Source organism: Folsomia candida, unplaced genomic scaffold (genome assembly GCF_002217175.1).
Source record: "Folsomia candida strain VU population unplaced genomic scaffold, ASM221717v1 Fcan01_Sc006, whole genome shotgun sequence".
In the NCBI taxonomy this organism is placed as follows: domain Eukaryota; kingdom Metazoa; phylum Arthropoda; class Collembola; order Entomobryomorpha; family Isotomidae; genus Folsomia; species Folsomia candida.
Genome location: NW_019091198.1, coordinates 1,689,376 through 1,705,198, shown reverse-complemented (window position 1 = coordinate 1,705,198; position 15,823 = coordinate 1,689,376). Strand labels below are relative to the sequence as shown.

At 39.7% G+C, this 15,823-nt stretch overlaps 1 protein-coding gene across 3 annotated transcripts in view; it reads left to right on the top strand.

Moving 5' to 3' along the window:
* Positions 1-1,508: 1,508 nt before the first annotated feature.
* The window catches only part of LOC110850896 (teneurin-a), a 124,281-nt gene continuing 109,966 nt past the window's right edge, over positions 1,509-15,823 (top strand). For all 3 annotated transcript variants that reach the window (XM_035852570.1, XM_035852571.1, XM_035852569.1), the window contains exons 1-2: positions 1,509-2,715; positions 4,976-5,172. The gene's annotated coding sequence lies outside the window, so the exon portion shown is untranslated. The remainder of the gene's footprint in view (positions 2,716-4,975; positions 5,173-15,823) is intronic.

The window sequence follows — 15,823 nt, the reverse complement described above, 5'->3', positions numbered from 1 at the left end:
ACGATGATACGTTTGTTGGTTAGTCGCCTCATACACTCGGCCAGTGGTATTAGCAAGCAGGCAAGTTGTTGGGCTGGCTGGCTGTAATGTAATCCGTCGTCCAACACAATGGAATAAGGGCCCTGTTCTCTGTTATTACCAATTACCAAGGATAGAGGAGGAGAACTCGTAGAACGTTGAGCCAGGCAAATTGGAAATCCAAGGCTCAACTGGATCTGGGGCGAGTGAAATGACAATGTCTGCCTCAAAATCAAAGTGCAGATCAGCACAGGGTAAGAAGAGCAAGAGGCATTAAGCCTCATTTCAAGCAAATGAGTCTCATTCCACATCATTCAGTTGGTCGACTCTGCAAATAACACAGTTACATGCAACACAAGAAGACAAAAGGAAACGTACAGGCAGAGATGGATGAATTGATATTGATGTTTATGTGGAATTGTGCACCAATCTGCGCCAAAGTCCAATCTGAATTTCCAACTTATTGGATCTAGCGAGCAAACAATAAAATGGATTTGTCATGGATGCAGCAGATGATTTAAATACCGACGACGACGACGGTCTCTCCATTTCGTGTAGAAACATTACACATACGTCTCACCCTTAACTCTCCACATGCCCGACAACTTTTATTTCTTGTCCTATCCACTGGATAACCATGCATGCATGCGTGGGGAGTTTACCAATAAATGGGATATAAAAAAGAAATTCCCTTCGCAAAAAGTGATCGAATGTGACTAATGAGATTTCTATGTTGATTCGTTCTTACCCACCACGCTCCCACTTCCCGGCATGCATTTCCTTGCTGGAAAATTACAACGTTTTGTTATAAAACTGTACATACACCAATTGTCCATCGTTTCTCATGCTTGTCATTCCAAAACACAAACGGGTGGACCATGCGTCACCCAAAGTTTGACGTGGGGGCTAATTCTGCCTGAAAATAAACTCGTTGGTAATGCATTCTCAACTTGTATAGTTGTTTTTAATGTTTTTTATTGCATAAAATTCGCATTCTGGCATTCTTCTCTGCGTGTGGTCTCCTCCATCCTCTGGACCAATTGTCCCACATACTTCAACTTATTACATATGTACCAACCAACCACGACGACATAGATACTTCTCCCTTCTTTATCTCATCCTCGCCAAAATATATTGTTGCCAAACCCACACCTTTTCATGTTCCTCTCTGGAAGAAAGTATTCCTCACTGAAATATAAAGATGCCAGATTTTGTGTTTAAAACTGATCACCAGCTCCTAAATCCATCCCCAGTGTGGAAAGGGCGACCAAGAAGAAGAATATATTTCACGAGAAGATCCCATCACATCATATCCCACTGTGGCAAACAGACTTGCTCAGACGGACTGGATTCTCGTCCATCTAAAATTCCCCCATGCATTTGGAACACACATTTCTCGTCTTCCCAGTGAAAAACCCTCGGAAACTCCAGTAACAAAATCCACTATTTCCAGTCTACAGCTAGCCTTGCTTGCGACGAGTGGGTGAGCCAAGTGGTAAACTACGAAGCCTTTCACTGCTGGAGAAGATCGAAAGCTAACTCAACCCCGGTACCAGAGCCAACTCTGCCCCAGTCTCAATCTGGGTGTGGAAGAGCTACCATCTCCTCGCACACTGCGACTACGACTGCATTCGGCATACGGCATTCCCAGAAAGAGGGAGAAAGTGAGAATCCTCGTCGGCATTTCCTTGCTTACTTGTTGTAATGCTGTGGTTTTCTCCGTCTAGTTTTGTGACTGGGTGGAAAGCAAATTATTTTAAAAGCCTGTTTTGAGAGTTATTTTGGCTTCTGATCCCGTTTCGAGTTAAAGTTTACTAATCGGAAACCAAAAGTTGGATGGGAATGAGTATCTCGTCATTAGTGCGATTTCAGTGTCTCTTGGAAATCTTGCGTCTCAACTGAACTAATAATTCTGCCCGGATATTGGGAGAACGTGGGGCGAAGCATTATTTATTTACGACGAGTGGACAGAGAAATCGTAGTGACATTCTTCTTCTTCTAGAGAGGATATTTTCCACCACCACCAACCAACAAATCCGATCCGAGGTAACAAATCGTCCCTCCTGTCACCCAAGAACGAAGCCCTTTCCCCTCTCATACCTCCGTCGTCGTGTGTACGCACTACTAAATTTCAAATTACTTTAAGACTCAAGTAACGGAGACACCCTTAAATTAAATAAGAGACAAAATCTCACATTTCCAACACTGTGGAAGAAGAAGAGTAAATCAAGCTAATGAAATATGAGAGTGCAGGCAGGGTAGAAGGAGCAGCAGGAAAAGTAGAGAAAACTACACAAGTGGCAGAAATATCCTCTTGCCCTCGACAATTATCGTTACATATTACTCATTTTTCCTACTTCTGCCACCTATTATTAGTGCCATTATTAGTGCTTCATAACCATTCTAAAAAAGGACAGGACTGAACAGGAGAAAGAGAGACATACAAAACTATTCCATCGTGTCTCATCATTTGTTCGTGCTAATGACCACCACCTCCAGAACTGGACGTACGTAGCAGTAGTAGTTCGTAACGTAACTAGTAACTGAACAAATTAAGCGTGAAATCGATATTTGGTGTTTGGCTTCTTTTACAATCCTAAAAATAACAAAACAAAACAAGTTGTGAGTGAGAAAAATTGTGAGACAGCAAAAACTAATCAAAAACTGAGGGATTAATTCAACAGTTTGTTTACCAAGGTAATACGAATACGTATGTACATATATAATAGTCGGGGGTTCACTACTTCTTTGTAACTTGCGTAACTGTCGTAAGCAGTGTAAGCGTCACCAAATTCACCATGCATTTCTAGCCTCGTATTGAGCTTACGCAAGTTGAATGCGTATTTTTCGTTGGTAAAAAGTTTTGTTAAATTTTAGCTATGCTGGTTAATATGATAATTGATGCTTTATTCTTAAATAAAATATGTGCAAGTCTTCATGAAAAGCATACTAGAATTTTCATGAAAATGCCGAATTAGTTAATTTAATTTTACCAGGGACTTTCATGCCCAAGTTTTCGTAGGTGATGTAAACTAACAAAGTTACGTTATTTACGAAGAGGTCGTGAAAACCCCCAATATTTTCCCTACCCTGACATGTACTCTCTTCCAAAATATACGTCTCCGACGTCACTAAGCTCCTCCCGTGGTACTGTTTTAAGTATTGGGAAATTGAGAAACTCATTTTTGTATCCAAAACCCATTTGTTCTGCAATAATTCACTAAATATAGAAATGCTTCGTTTCTATAATTACTACCCACTACAATAAAAATGCTTCTATTCTAATACGAATTTTGCAACAATGATTGACATCTAATGTCCACCCACAAGGTTGAGTGGAGCAAGAAATGGTAGAGTGAAAAATTAAATAGCACAATTATAAATCTTTAATGATGAGCGATATCTAATCCAGATAAAATAACTAATCACGAGAAACTATCCAATATTCCTCAAGCAAAAGTAAAAATAATTAGGTTTCTTCATGAAAAAATGATTTTCTCAATTTCCCCAATGCTTAACTTGGTGACATCAAAACTGTCAAAAAACGCACATGGACCTTGGAAAGAGACTACACATGAAAACTATATAAACCAGCTCGATTTTTAGTACTTACGTGGTGACATTGAACACGGAGCCGGAATAGAAAATGGTTTATTGCATTTTTCAATTATGTAGCACGGAAGTTAAATCAAATATTAAACCAGGCCAGTAATTCCATCAACATCTGTCTCTCAGTCATTATAGTACGAGGCAATAGAAAAAATACGGTTAGTTGATTATTCTTGTGCCGTCCGTGGGAATATTATCCGGAGAAAGAGAAAGAAAAAAACTCTGAGCAAAACACCAAAAGTTTCAATGCGACTCGAGTTGCAGTACTTTTTTTAGTAGTCGTAGTGGAAAGTGAAGGACACCGTGTTACAAATTTATAACTTGTTGTTTTCCTCTCCTCCTGTCAATTTCCAATTGCAGAGTTGTACCCCACTTGCTTAGGACGAGGCTAAGGTGGAATTTTTCATGTCTCTTTTGCTCTTCTCCTCTCTCTTTCCCCTCATTAACAGAGGTTCTTATAAATTGTTGTCCCCTAATCTTACGTAACTGTTACTGAATCCATTATTGTTCCGACAACTGTTACAATTAGTGTGCTTGAGATTACAAAACATGTCGTAGAAGGCAACTCCTCTCAAAAGTTGGATTGCTTGATTAGTTCAGCGAATATTGCCATCAATTATCTTAAATTCATTTGGGGAGTAGTAATCCAGGGAGGAAAGTTGTCGATGGTGACGTTCAATTGGCAGCATGTTGTTTAGTCAAGCATTCGTTATAAGTCATCGACTTTCTCTTATGCCAAAAAGTGAACACAACAAGGACAAATATTAACTGCATGGATACTATCTACGCCCAACTACTTGAGAGAAAGTCATTTGTTCAAGAAGTGGAGGTGGTTATACACACATTGCATAACGGCGTTCTGAGCGGAAGTCATCCTTTGCGAGTTTGAGTTTGTATAACGTAATAAGAAAGTAGTAGAATCTTTTTAAGGACGGGGGAAAGGAGGAGAGACAACCGAACTGTGGGAAGTCTGGCAGCCGTAGTAGTAGTAGAATAGGGATGAGAAGGGCTAAAGCTAAAAGAACATGCTCCACCAAGGAGTCCATTTATAAAATTAAGGGAAAAATTAATGAGAAGGCATACAAGAGTTGACAACTCCAACCAGGAGCCATCGTCCATCCAACTTTTGTTGTGTTTTGCTGGTACATGGCTGGTCGATGTTAATATTTGCACTGGGAAAGTCGGTTGATCGCATCCACTTCTCCTCTCGTGTAATAATGCCGTGTACATATATATCTTCTTATCGTGCGTGTTGGTCAGCGAATGAAGAACGCCTCCGCTAATTCAACAATTCAATCCTACTTGGCCCACATTTTGTGAATTGTGTGCTCCATTTCATTTCCAACAGCGGAATAAGGACGACTTGGCTGCTGCCGTGGTGAACAGGATACGACGATATCCCTTCCCTCTTGGACTTGTGGAGACTTCTTCATTGGCGTGAGTGGGAGAACTTCGTCTTCTTCTTCTTGGCCCAGGACGACCATACCATTCCACGAAGGGAGGAGGAGGAAATATACTCGTATAAGCAGCTCCTCTTCACTCTCCGTAAGTATTTCAACAATTTATTTCGCAAACCACAAGTCCATTCTGTTTTCTATTGCTTAATTCAATTATACTTCACTTCAGAGTGGGTCTATTATTCATTCTTTGCTTTCTCTGTCCGACCGCTGTCTGAACGGTATTAATACCAGACAAAACTGCTTTCTTTGTTGGGGTTGACGTAAACCCAACTTCTCGGCCTCCAGTGGCTCGCCTGCTTTCTCCAGTCATAATAATGGAGCAGTAAACCATTCAATTCATTTCAATACATTTAGTACACAACGGTGAGGGAGGAGGAGGATGAGACGACCACGGTGTTTACGTATGTGCAAAAACCTCGAGGAAAAACACACTCGAGGAGTGGAGTCATTTCAAACAGAAACTTTTCCAAGAATAGTAAAGTGCATCAGGTTGATGTTTCGAATAACGTTATTTTAACACTTTCGTCCTGGATTTCATGTCAGATAGATGGCTGGATATGATAGCACGGCATGAATAGTTGAGGGTATTTATTTGAAAGTTCGATCTAAAACTACTACCACCGGCTATGTGACCGGTTTGTTGATTGATTATTGCCATCGAGAGGCCCAACTAATAAGTAATGAGCCTTTTCTTCCAATTTTAGGCGATGCATTTGTTTTGAGACAGACAAGGACAAAGGGAGCCTAGCATTAGTGAATGCATAATTTAAGGAAATGTGACTTGTACAAACCACTACTCGTGGTGTTTACTTTCCTTCTTGTATTAACTATGGTACGTCGTGTGCATTTAAAAATGTGATTCATGGTAAATGTGCAGCCGATTTGGAAAACCTTGATGGCTGGGAGTTTGTAGATGGAATTGCAGTTTTTGGAGATTAAGAGATTGTCTCTTCGAGGAGGAGGACAGAATGGATTGAAAATTAAAGATTGAAAACATGTATATGAGCACATTCCCGAGTTAGTTAAACATCTTGATTTCTAATGTTATTTTGGAATTTCATTCACAAGTGGGAATGAAAGGCAGGCAGTTGAGCTTCCGTTGGAATGAGCTGGGCCTTTGCCAAATACTAAACTTGCAAAATTAAAGGTTTTATTCCTTCTCTTCCCACCAAAACACGCTACCTGCGACTGTAAACAAGTTGAAAAATGTTTCCATCTCCTCCTGGAATTTATTTAGAATTGGCTTCCAGGAGTTGAAACAGTTGTTAATTACTACTGAAATTAAATCTAAACGGAATGTCTGCGCATCATGATTATCGGTTCGCCACAACACTTGAGTACGAAACGATTTTCTACCACTTTGTCCAAATAAAATGGAAATGACAGTTTAAAAATAGAAAATTCTCGACTTTGTTTAGACCACACTTTGGCGAAAATAGACACGTTACTACATTACATTCGTTGGACGACGTAACCGCACATAAATATAAATATATTTCTCTCTCTCTCTCTCTCTCTCCTTCAACATGAAATTTGGCATTTGTCAATTGGCACGGCTTACACGCCAGATAAAGGGAAAGCACAAGGCAAGGCTTTTAGATAAGTGGTCAATGCGTCAGTGAATGATGCAATTTTAATAAGTATCGACTTCAATCTGATGGGTCTATCTCTCTCTCTCTGCTATTATTGAATTGAAAGCGAGTCGTGGTCCTCCTATCAGTTTTATACCCTTTCCCTCTATCACTCTAAGTTATATAGCCTTTGGAACTTTCTAATTAACCAAAGTGAAAATGAGCAGATTGTTCAAAGTTGGGGACGAACCAACATTTACTTTTCTAATTGTGTTGGAATTTCCTTAAGTCAATTATTGATTCTTTCGTGACAGAGGGGAAATATAGTGGCAAGGCGGCAGACAGATAGGCCAAGAGAAATGTCAGCTTGACTATTAAACCGTTATATTACGTACTTCAAAACTATATTATACACTCAATGAGACAAAACGTAGGTGGATGTTTAAAGTATTGATGACATCATATCCTTTTTAATTATTAATCATGTATTCCAGTTTGTCATACATAAATACGACCAAAATACTCACATAAACAACCATGTCGGATTGGATTGATATGAATTATTATATTATCGCTGGGGGTGTGAATTTTAATTGGCCGGCTGAACTTGAAATGACAATTAATAATGCAATATACGCATAAATCTTAAACAGGTAATTACGTTACGTAATATGACACTTTTGTTTATGAAATCTTGCTTAGAGTACTATTTTTAAGTACGGCGTATATATATAAACGTAGACTGCGCCACAATTGACGTGCATACGTTCCTAATTATTTATCGAGGGACGGCAAAAGTTGTTACGTGTTTTTGTGTCCGTCTGTGTGCATGTTTCCACCTACATTGCCGTAATTTCTCTCATTGTTTCTCTTGACCAACTTGTACTCGTACATAATGACCTACAACTGAGGATACAGACAGCCAGGTACTGAACTCACATAAATATTCCTTTCCGTTAAGCGATCGGAGAAGGTGTTGCTGCACATTAGCGTTCGACTGGTTGGTGGTCCGGCCAGCAATTTGTCTTGGGAAGAAAGAGCTACAAAAAATAAATGAAGTTAAACAATTGTTCATATCCAGGCAGCTCTTTAGACAGGCCACACTTGGTCCGCCTTCGATTAGTGAGCAGTTTACAAGGAACGAAAGATGATGTCCATGCTGGAGTTCGTGGGTGCAGGCAATGGATTGCACTTATCCCCACATGCACTAATGGTTTCTCGATATTTCTCGCAGCAAAAGATCAAAGAGTTTCTTATTTTTTGGCAGAATCGTTTAAAAATCTGCTAAAATAAATATGTAAAAGTGGAGTAAATCAGTTTTAGGAAATTTTCCAATTTTATTATACGCACAGACTTAACTTTTCTAAGAAATGGTTTCGACAAGAAAAAAAGTCTGAAAGAATGCACTTCATTAAAAAAAATACATGTTTGGGTGTAGAAGAGAAGCCGGCGTGTTGCTGGAGCGGACACGACAATTCAGTATTATTCAATCCTAGCTGGCTAGCATTACAGAATTACATTTGGTCCCTGCCCCAACTCTTACACGCATATTACTGATTTACACACCTAGTGAGAACTAATACAATTTATTACCTCTCACATTACTACTACATCACTCGGCTGCACATTACGGCACATCATCATTTTTTAAAACGAACCTCGTTCAAGCATTCAATATTCACTCGGCATCCGATTCTGGTTTAGGCAGCTTGCACGTTGCGTGGTAGCTTTCATTCGATTTTTTTATTCGTGCCTTATGCAATTTAATGGATGAGAAGCATACGTAGTACGCCATGAAAGAAACACTGGTAATAGAATAAAAATACATCTTATTGCCATGCGATTCTCCGCGCATGAAGGAGAAACAAAAACCCAAGTCTTAACAATGGAGGCTGCGTTCTTCTACTCTGTCAGCTTATAGTTTAATAATATTTTTGAGTTTGTTGAAACAGAGTGGAAAGCACGAACTGCAAACAACAAACAAATAACAGCAGCACAACATCCATTTGACTTTCTTATGGTAGTTAGCGAACAGGAAAATGTGAAAAGTTTGTTCGATCCTGAAATTGTTATTGGATCGTTATTCCAGGGTGTACATCGTCGCTTAATAAATACATTATTCCTTAATCTTGGAAAATAATTTGTTTGTTTGTTTGTTCGTCCATCTTAATAAGTTTAATCGATCCGGTTTATGAGAAAAAGTAGCAATATGTTTAGAGAGAGATAATTATAAAAAAAGGAGTCGTAGAAAACTGCAGTAGGATTTAGGCCAAAGATCTCGACCGTGTCAACCCCCATATTTTTTACAATTTAGCATACTTACGTACAACAGTGTGAATTAGGTTGCACGTAAGAGGGAAATTATTAAGAAATATTATCTCGTAATTTTTTATATAATGTGCAAAAAAGCTCTGGTATAAGATATCTGCAGCCAAGTCGGGAGAAATGTAGGCAGTTTTCCTGTTTAATTTAAGACTTGGGATATGGAGGAGGACGAAAATGAAAGAGAGAATAAGAACTTTAAGGTGTGTAGGTTGCGAACTCCGAGTTCAGATGGTTGCACAAAGACAGAGAAAATAAGCCTCCAGATGATAATTTATTTTCCTGCAAAGAAAAGTTGACGATGAGTCCCCAACCGGAAATAGGGTAGAACTTGTTTTTATTTTACGACACATATCTGGGTCATTCTCTCCACCTCTGAAAAATTTTGCACGTACTCCCATTACGTAAACTCGCAGGAGGTATATACCTTTAAATCCATATTATACATAATCGTGCCTTGCGTATATGAACTTTAGGTTGAACTTTAGGTTAAACCAGACACTGTCTGCACGTACATGTGTACGTACATTTTCGTTCCTAAAGGGTTTGAAATATTAAAAAAACACATTTCCGCAATTTCGTTCAACCGAGAGATAATTCTCGATGAATGCTCGTCGATCTGTACACAATTACGAATCAGTAATGCTGCATTGTAATTGGAGTACATCATCGATGCTACTTTTTTTACTCGTTTTTCGATCCTACGTAATGTGCAGACACGCAGCAGCAGCAGAGGGAAAAGTGACATGTGTATACTTGGTGCACACACTAATTTATCCGAACCTGCGTATTTTCCAAACGCCACAACAACGCCAGGTAATATTTTACTTTTCGGAGAGGGAAACTGTAATAAGCTGAAATATACTCATTTTCCTCCTCCTTGACACGAGGGTGAAAGTTATGATTATTGTTTTCTCTCCAACCCAGCCGAGGTATACCTCGGCTCCTGTTTCTGTCCCAATTCAATCTCATTTCGTGAGCAGTACAGTTGCGAATTCAAAGTTCGCTTTATGCTTGGAACAAGAGGTGAAGTGCCAGGTTTGTTTGTCGTGCTACCTTCATTTAGCAAGGGTTCGTTACTTCCAACTTCCACACCTTATTTAGAGAGAAGCATCGTATGTTTGGTGGTGCATGTACATTGTACATGTGTGCATGATGCCAGGAAGTTTTGCAAAGAGAAATGTTGCTAATAAATTGTACGCCGTAAGGTATACGTACATATAAACATGGCAAGTTTTAAAGGGGTAATTGCCTTAGTTTGCACATACATATTGGATGGAGTTAACTTTTTCTTGGAGGAGTGCGCGTGCAGTTAAAAGCAGGGCAGCAGGAGGGAAGAAATGATTACAAAACCTTCTAAACAAAGATAATTGGAATATCCTCATCTGTACGGGTGGTGGTGGGGGGGAGGGAATGGGGATCGACCCGGTAAATGGAGGACATTACACGATATCGATCATAAGTGGACAGGTGAGAGGTTAATATCGAACCAAGTATCGGCGGTAATAGCACAGTAGTCGTACTCGTGGTGGTATTATCGTCAATCGTGAATTCGTGAGGTGAGGGTGCTCGCTGGGAGAAAGGTTGTCGTCCATATTCGCATGTAGTCATTTGTCATCGCCGCGTACTTATAGTACATATTCATGGCAGCAAGGAGCACACTCGGCCTAAAAATGGAACTGTGTGTTGAATATGAAAATGAAACAAAATCGGAGAAGACCATTAGAGCTGTCAGCAAGCAGAGATAATTAAATTTGGATTAATTGGTTTCTGCCATGGCAGGAAGTATTATTGAGATTCCGTAATTCATTAAATGAATGCTGTCCTCGGCCAAGTGAATGAATAATTTCCTTCTCCCCTCTTTCTCCCTTCATTTCGTTTCATCAAATCTCCAAAGCAATCGTCAACAAAGTATATGCAGACGCACTGCACTGCCTGCTCCGTCATTCCCATTATTTCTTCCTTGGCGTATTACGAAATTACTTATAAACCAGCAGCAAGGAGACGTCAACTCGCACAACACAACATACTTACCCGTGCGTTTCTGAGACTTGGGATCCATTGGGGAATCTGAACAGTAGATGGATCCTTACGGATCCCTTATGATTACAGTATATTTCCAATAAGATGTGATGCATATATGCATTTCATGTAAAAAATCCAATTGGAAATTTTTATACAGGAAAATGACTGTTAGGTCCCCAATGGAATTGCTAACGTTAACGGGATCTGATTGGAACATACTTGCATTACAAAACTCAATATCCCATCTGAATTAATCATATTGGATTTAGACGAAAAGGCATGAAATATATCAAGCATCCCCGATAAATACTGAGCGGCATATTTGGAATTCACTCCTCGTCATGCTTTTTTAGTTTCTCTTTGGTCAGCCTAAATTACTCGCTCTGGTCAATTTTCTATTCTTTTAAATATACCTGCGGTGACATGACCCACGCTGTCGTATGTTGGGAGGACAAAAGCTATTTTGAATTCGGAACAACGTTCGAAGATGTATCGACCCTATCCGATTTAAAACATTAAAGGGTGAGCTTGATATTCATCATATTATTGATCTATATGGTTAAAAAAAACATGAAAAAACCTAAAAGAAAATGTACTGTTTTTTATAGATTACACAACGGAAATTTTCGACCTGAAACCAAATACTGTTGAGTAGTTAACTTTTGAAAAGAAGCTTCACAATATTCCTGGGGATGCCAGAAAGAAGATGAATCGTCTCACAGGTCTGGCTGGAAATTCTACGATCACGTCGCCGGAATTCAGTTGTTCGAATTCCGATGATTCAGAAACGAGAGTTGAGGAGTACCTCAACTTGGTAGAGGAGAATTAAGAATAGTATAAAATTTATTAATTGGATTCTTGTATAAATAAATACATTGAATTTTTAATAGTCGATATTTTGTTTTTGTTCTGGGATTTATTTTAAGATGTCCAAAGGGAATTTTGATGGTTTTCATATATTATATTATCATACTGGATACTGTTCACCGATATCATATATGCCGAAGTGGAATTTTTCTGCCGAAATTTCGAATGGGAATCAATGGGTTCGTATTTGAGAAAAGTGATGGGGAATCCTTCCCATTTTCCCAACACTGTTTCCCATTGGGCTCTCCCTAATGGAAACAGTGGGAATGAACTGCACGGGTATGTACGCATTATTAGAACCCGACGACACTGCAGGCTACCAGATATCATTCGCATGTACAAATGCTCCTGCATACATATTTAGATACTAATCCAGCCAGAGGAGGACTTTGTAATAGAAATAGGCTGCATGCAACATATCACTGCACTGCACAAATTCAGCGGGACACAAAAAGCAGTCCGTCCACATCTATCAAGTTTAATTCAAACTATTACGTCAACCATCCATTCGAATAATTGTGCGTGTCTCGCTGACTCTGAAATCTTTGCAATTGTGTAATCATCAAAATTTTAATAAAAATAAAGATTTTCCATCCTGAATGAGCTTGACTTTCTCAATGACGAACGAAAGCCAGCTTCTCTTCTTACATATTCACATAAATTTGTTTAGGTGACATCAAACTATTGCCTCACCCTGCCTCCAGTCATATGTAATCACACTGCATTTCATATCTCATCTCGCAGCAGAGAAATGGTTGTCCAGCCAAGCGAATGAACGAATGAATGATGCGAACGAAATGTGTACGTAGCGTGCGTACATAGCCTGAAAACTTCCTCAAACTCACCCTCCTTCGTTTGTATCCTAATTTAGAGCTCAAGAGTTTAAATACCTAGTTAATAGTTTGTAAAGAGAATTTTCCAGAGATTGTCGAGAGAAGTCAGTTGTAAATTGTATCATGAATATAATTATGGCTGGGCAAAGGAGGAAGGAAAAGGGAGACGGATGATGGGGAAGAGTTGCGGAGGGTGATGTTCTGCGTGGTGGTAGTTTAAAATGTACTGCCTTTCGTGATTCAGCGTCGAAAGTCGATAGCTTATTTATTGCTTCAGTTTAGATTTGCATTGCATCCATCGGGTGAACTCAATTATCTGTGAAATAGACACGTAGTAGTCGTAGTAAGGAGGAGGGTGAGAGCGGCTTTAGGGTCATTAAGCAGTGTAAAACATGATGCAATCTTTCTCTTCTCTTCATGCTAGTTGGGACTACCTGCAGTTTGAAATTTCAAGTCACACCATGAACGCGATTCACAGTTCCATCCCCAAGTACTCATTCATACCATTTCATTATGAGGACGAGGACGATGATGAAGGCACTTTGTAGGGAAAAGGTTCGATAACAAGTTTAACGCCTCCTCCCAACCGGACCCTCTCAGCTCCTTAGTAGTTTTTAATTGTGACTGTGAGGAAGGAGGAAATTTAATCATTCAAACCTTTATTCTGTACCAGATAATAACACTTTTTCTTGTTAAAGCTAAAAATCAGGGTCTTATTCTTCTCTTCTTTGAACCTCTCTCTCTGTCAACTCCAACTTCATAATTTGAACGTGTTCGTGTGAGTCCTCTTATTATATTATTGTTGCTACAAATGGCTGGTTGCCAGAGACCATTAGAACTGCGTGAGTTTTTTTATACCGAGAAATAATGAACTCCAACAGAGTCACTCGATTTGAAACGGTTGGTAAAAATAAGAAATATTTGATTGGACTTTTTATTGGAATGAGAATCGTTTTAATTTAAAAAAACTTGCTTTTGTAAGTTGTCAATTAATTTGGGAAGGAGCGGAGGAGGGTCGACCATGGCTAAAAATGTGTTTTAAATTGACAATATCTATTAAGGTCGGGAGGGAGTGCAGTAATCAGTTTTTGTTGTTGTCGGTGGTGGTGGTGGCAGGCTTCCAAGTATTTTAAAAATATGATACGATGAGTCGTCCAAGAGACGACAGGAGCAGCATTCCATGAAAACTGTCTCACAATACTTTCCGAACAAAAGAGACACAATAAATCAATAGAATTGGGTTGAAAACGCGACGGGGTGGTTCATCTTATCTGAATGTCGTGCAGCATAAGAGAGTTCGGCGGTGAAGAAATGGAGGTGAGCTGACTATTCTAGATTCACTGGCAGAGATTTGCAATTTAGTTGGAGCTTCTTCGTCTCCTTGCCCTGCATGAAGGTAGGGCCTCCTTACACAAGCGTAGTCTGCCATCATCAGTCATGATTGCAAGATGACATGACGTGACATTATGTAAGTTTTCCGTGATGAGCCGAATTGGAATTGGATGGAGAAATGATCCAACAAGGCGTTTGATTTTGATTGGATGAGTTTGTGATTGTTACTTTGGAATTGGGCCGTATTAAGAATGCAGATTTCCAATTGAGTAGGACGAGGTTGGCAAGTTGAGGGAAAGTGAGGAGAAGACGGAGAGAATGGAATGTGGATTCGCTCTTTCTTTTTTACCACCATCTCTTACGGCCTACTGCTGTTTTATATTTAAAGAGTTAATTGTCATCAACTTTGATAGGTTGGAGCTTTGGATGAAAAGAAAGTAGGAAAAGAGAGACTTGAAAGGCAAAGGATTGCCGAGATGGAAAAAGTGTTTCGGTGGATCAAGGACACATCGGAGCATAAACACCGAGTTGCAAATATACTGACAGGGATGGAGGAACAGGAGTTGGTTAAGTAATTTCCTATCCAGCGGTACAATTCTGCTGCTTGCTACCACTCGGTGTGCTCCTGCTGGTGAAAGTACCACCTCACCATTTCTATTGAGTTAGAGGCAGTAGGAGTGAGCTCGAGTGAGTTAAGTTGAGTTGACTGACTGTGCCAAGAAGAAGAAGAAGTCGGGCAGGAGAGTGTAGCACTTCTTCTCTCCTGTTCTAATCCAGCTATTTTCACACTCATCTTACTTGGTTGGAGGTGGAAGTGGCAGTAATGGAATCTAATCTATCAAGAGTCAAGCCAGGACCGATTTCCATACCGATTTTTCTTCATGTTCACGCCGCTACCATAATTTTGCAGGCTGGTATAGCTCCTGCTTTCTCCTTATACGGCAAACAGCTATTACCAGGGAAGGCATTACGTTAAATATTCTGAGATTTCCCATCAACTAGTCAGGGTTTATTTAGTCGTAGATTTTTCCCTCCTCCTCGACTTATCTTCTCTCAACAATAACAGGAGGAAAGGAAAGGTAGCAGTCGCGGAGTATCAGGCTCACGTACTTTTATGCATTATTATAGACTTTGTGTTTGTGCTCTTTGCTGCTATTGTAGAACGGTGAGAAATCGATGCGAGGAAGAATAAGAGCACATAGCATAGCGAATTAAGCGATGCTTGCTATGCATGTGTCTCATCTTCCTCGTCCCTCTCACCCTGAAAACCCTTTTTGTTATGCATAGTGGAGAAAGTAAAGTGCAGAATATTGCTCTCCCAGACTTGCCTACACATTGCCTATGAATAAATACAATCAGGTTCATCGGAAATAACATTGAGCCGGAGTGAAGGCAGGTTGTTACGGTTTCTCCCCGTTTCTCAGAATATTTCCCTGCTTTCCCATTGATTAGATGTGAAAGTGGGATGCATTTTTCATGAAAATTTTAAACCATATAGTATGTGAGGCATTGTTGTGAAACGGTAATGGAAAGCACTGCTATTCTGTTCTACCATCGCCCACCACTGCCAAAACCCAGTGAAACGTACTTCATTTCCAAAGCCAACAACAAGTGTGACACTGCAACTATTTCATTACTAGAGCTGTGTCTGCCCTTATCACACACCTATTTTCCCAGGCTAACGAGATATTCCGCATAAATTGATCCCTGATGTGATGAAACTGACGGTGTGGGTGAGTCCTGTAAACTAAAAGAGTAAGTGAGGTGAGACTGTGGCAAGTCAGAT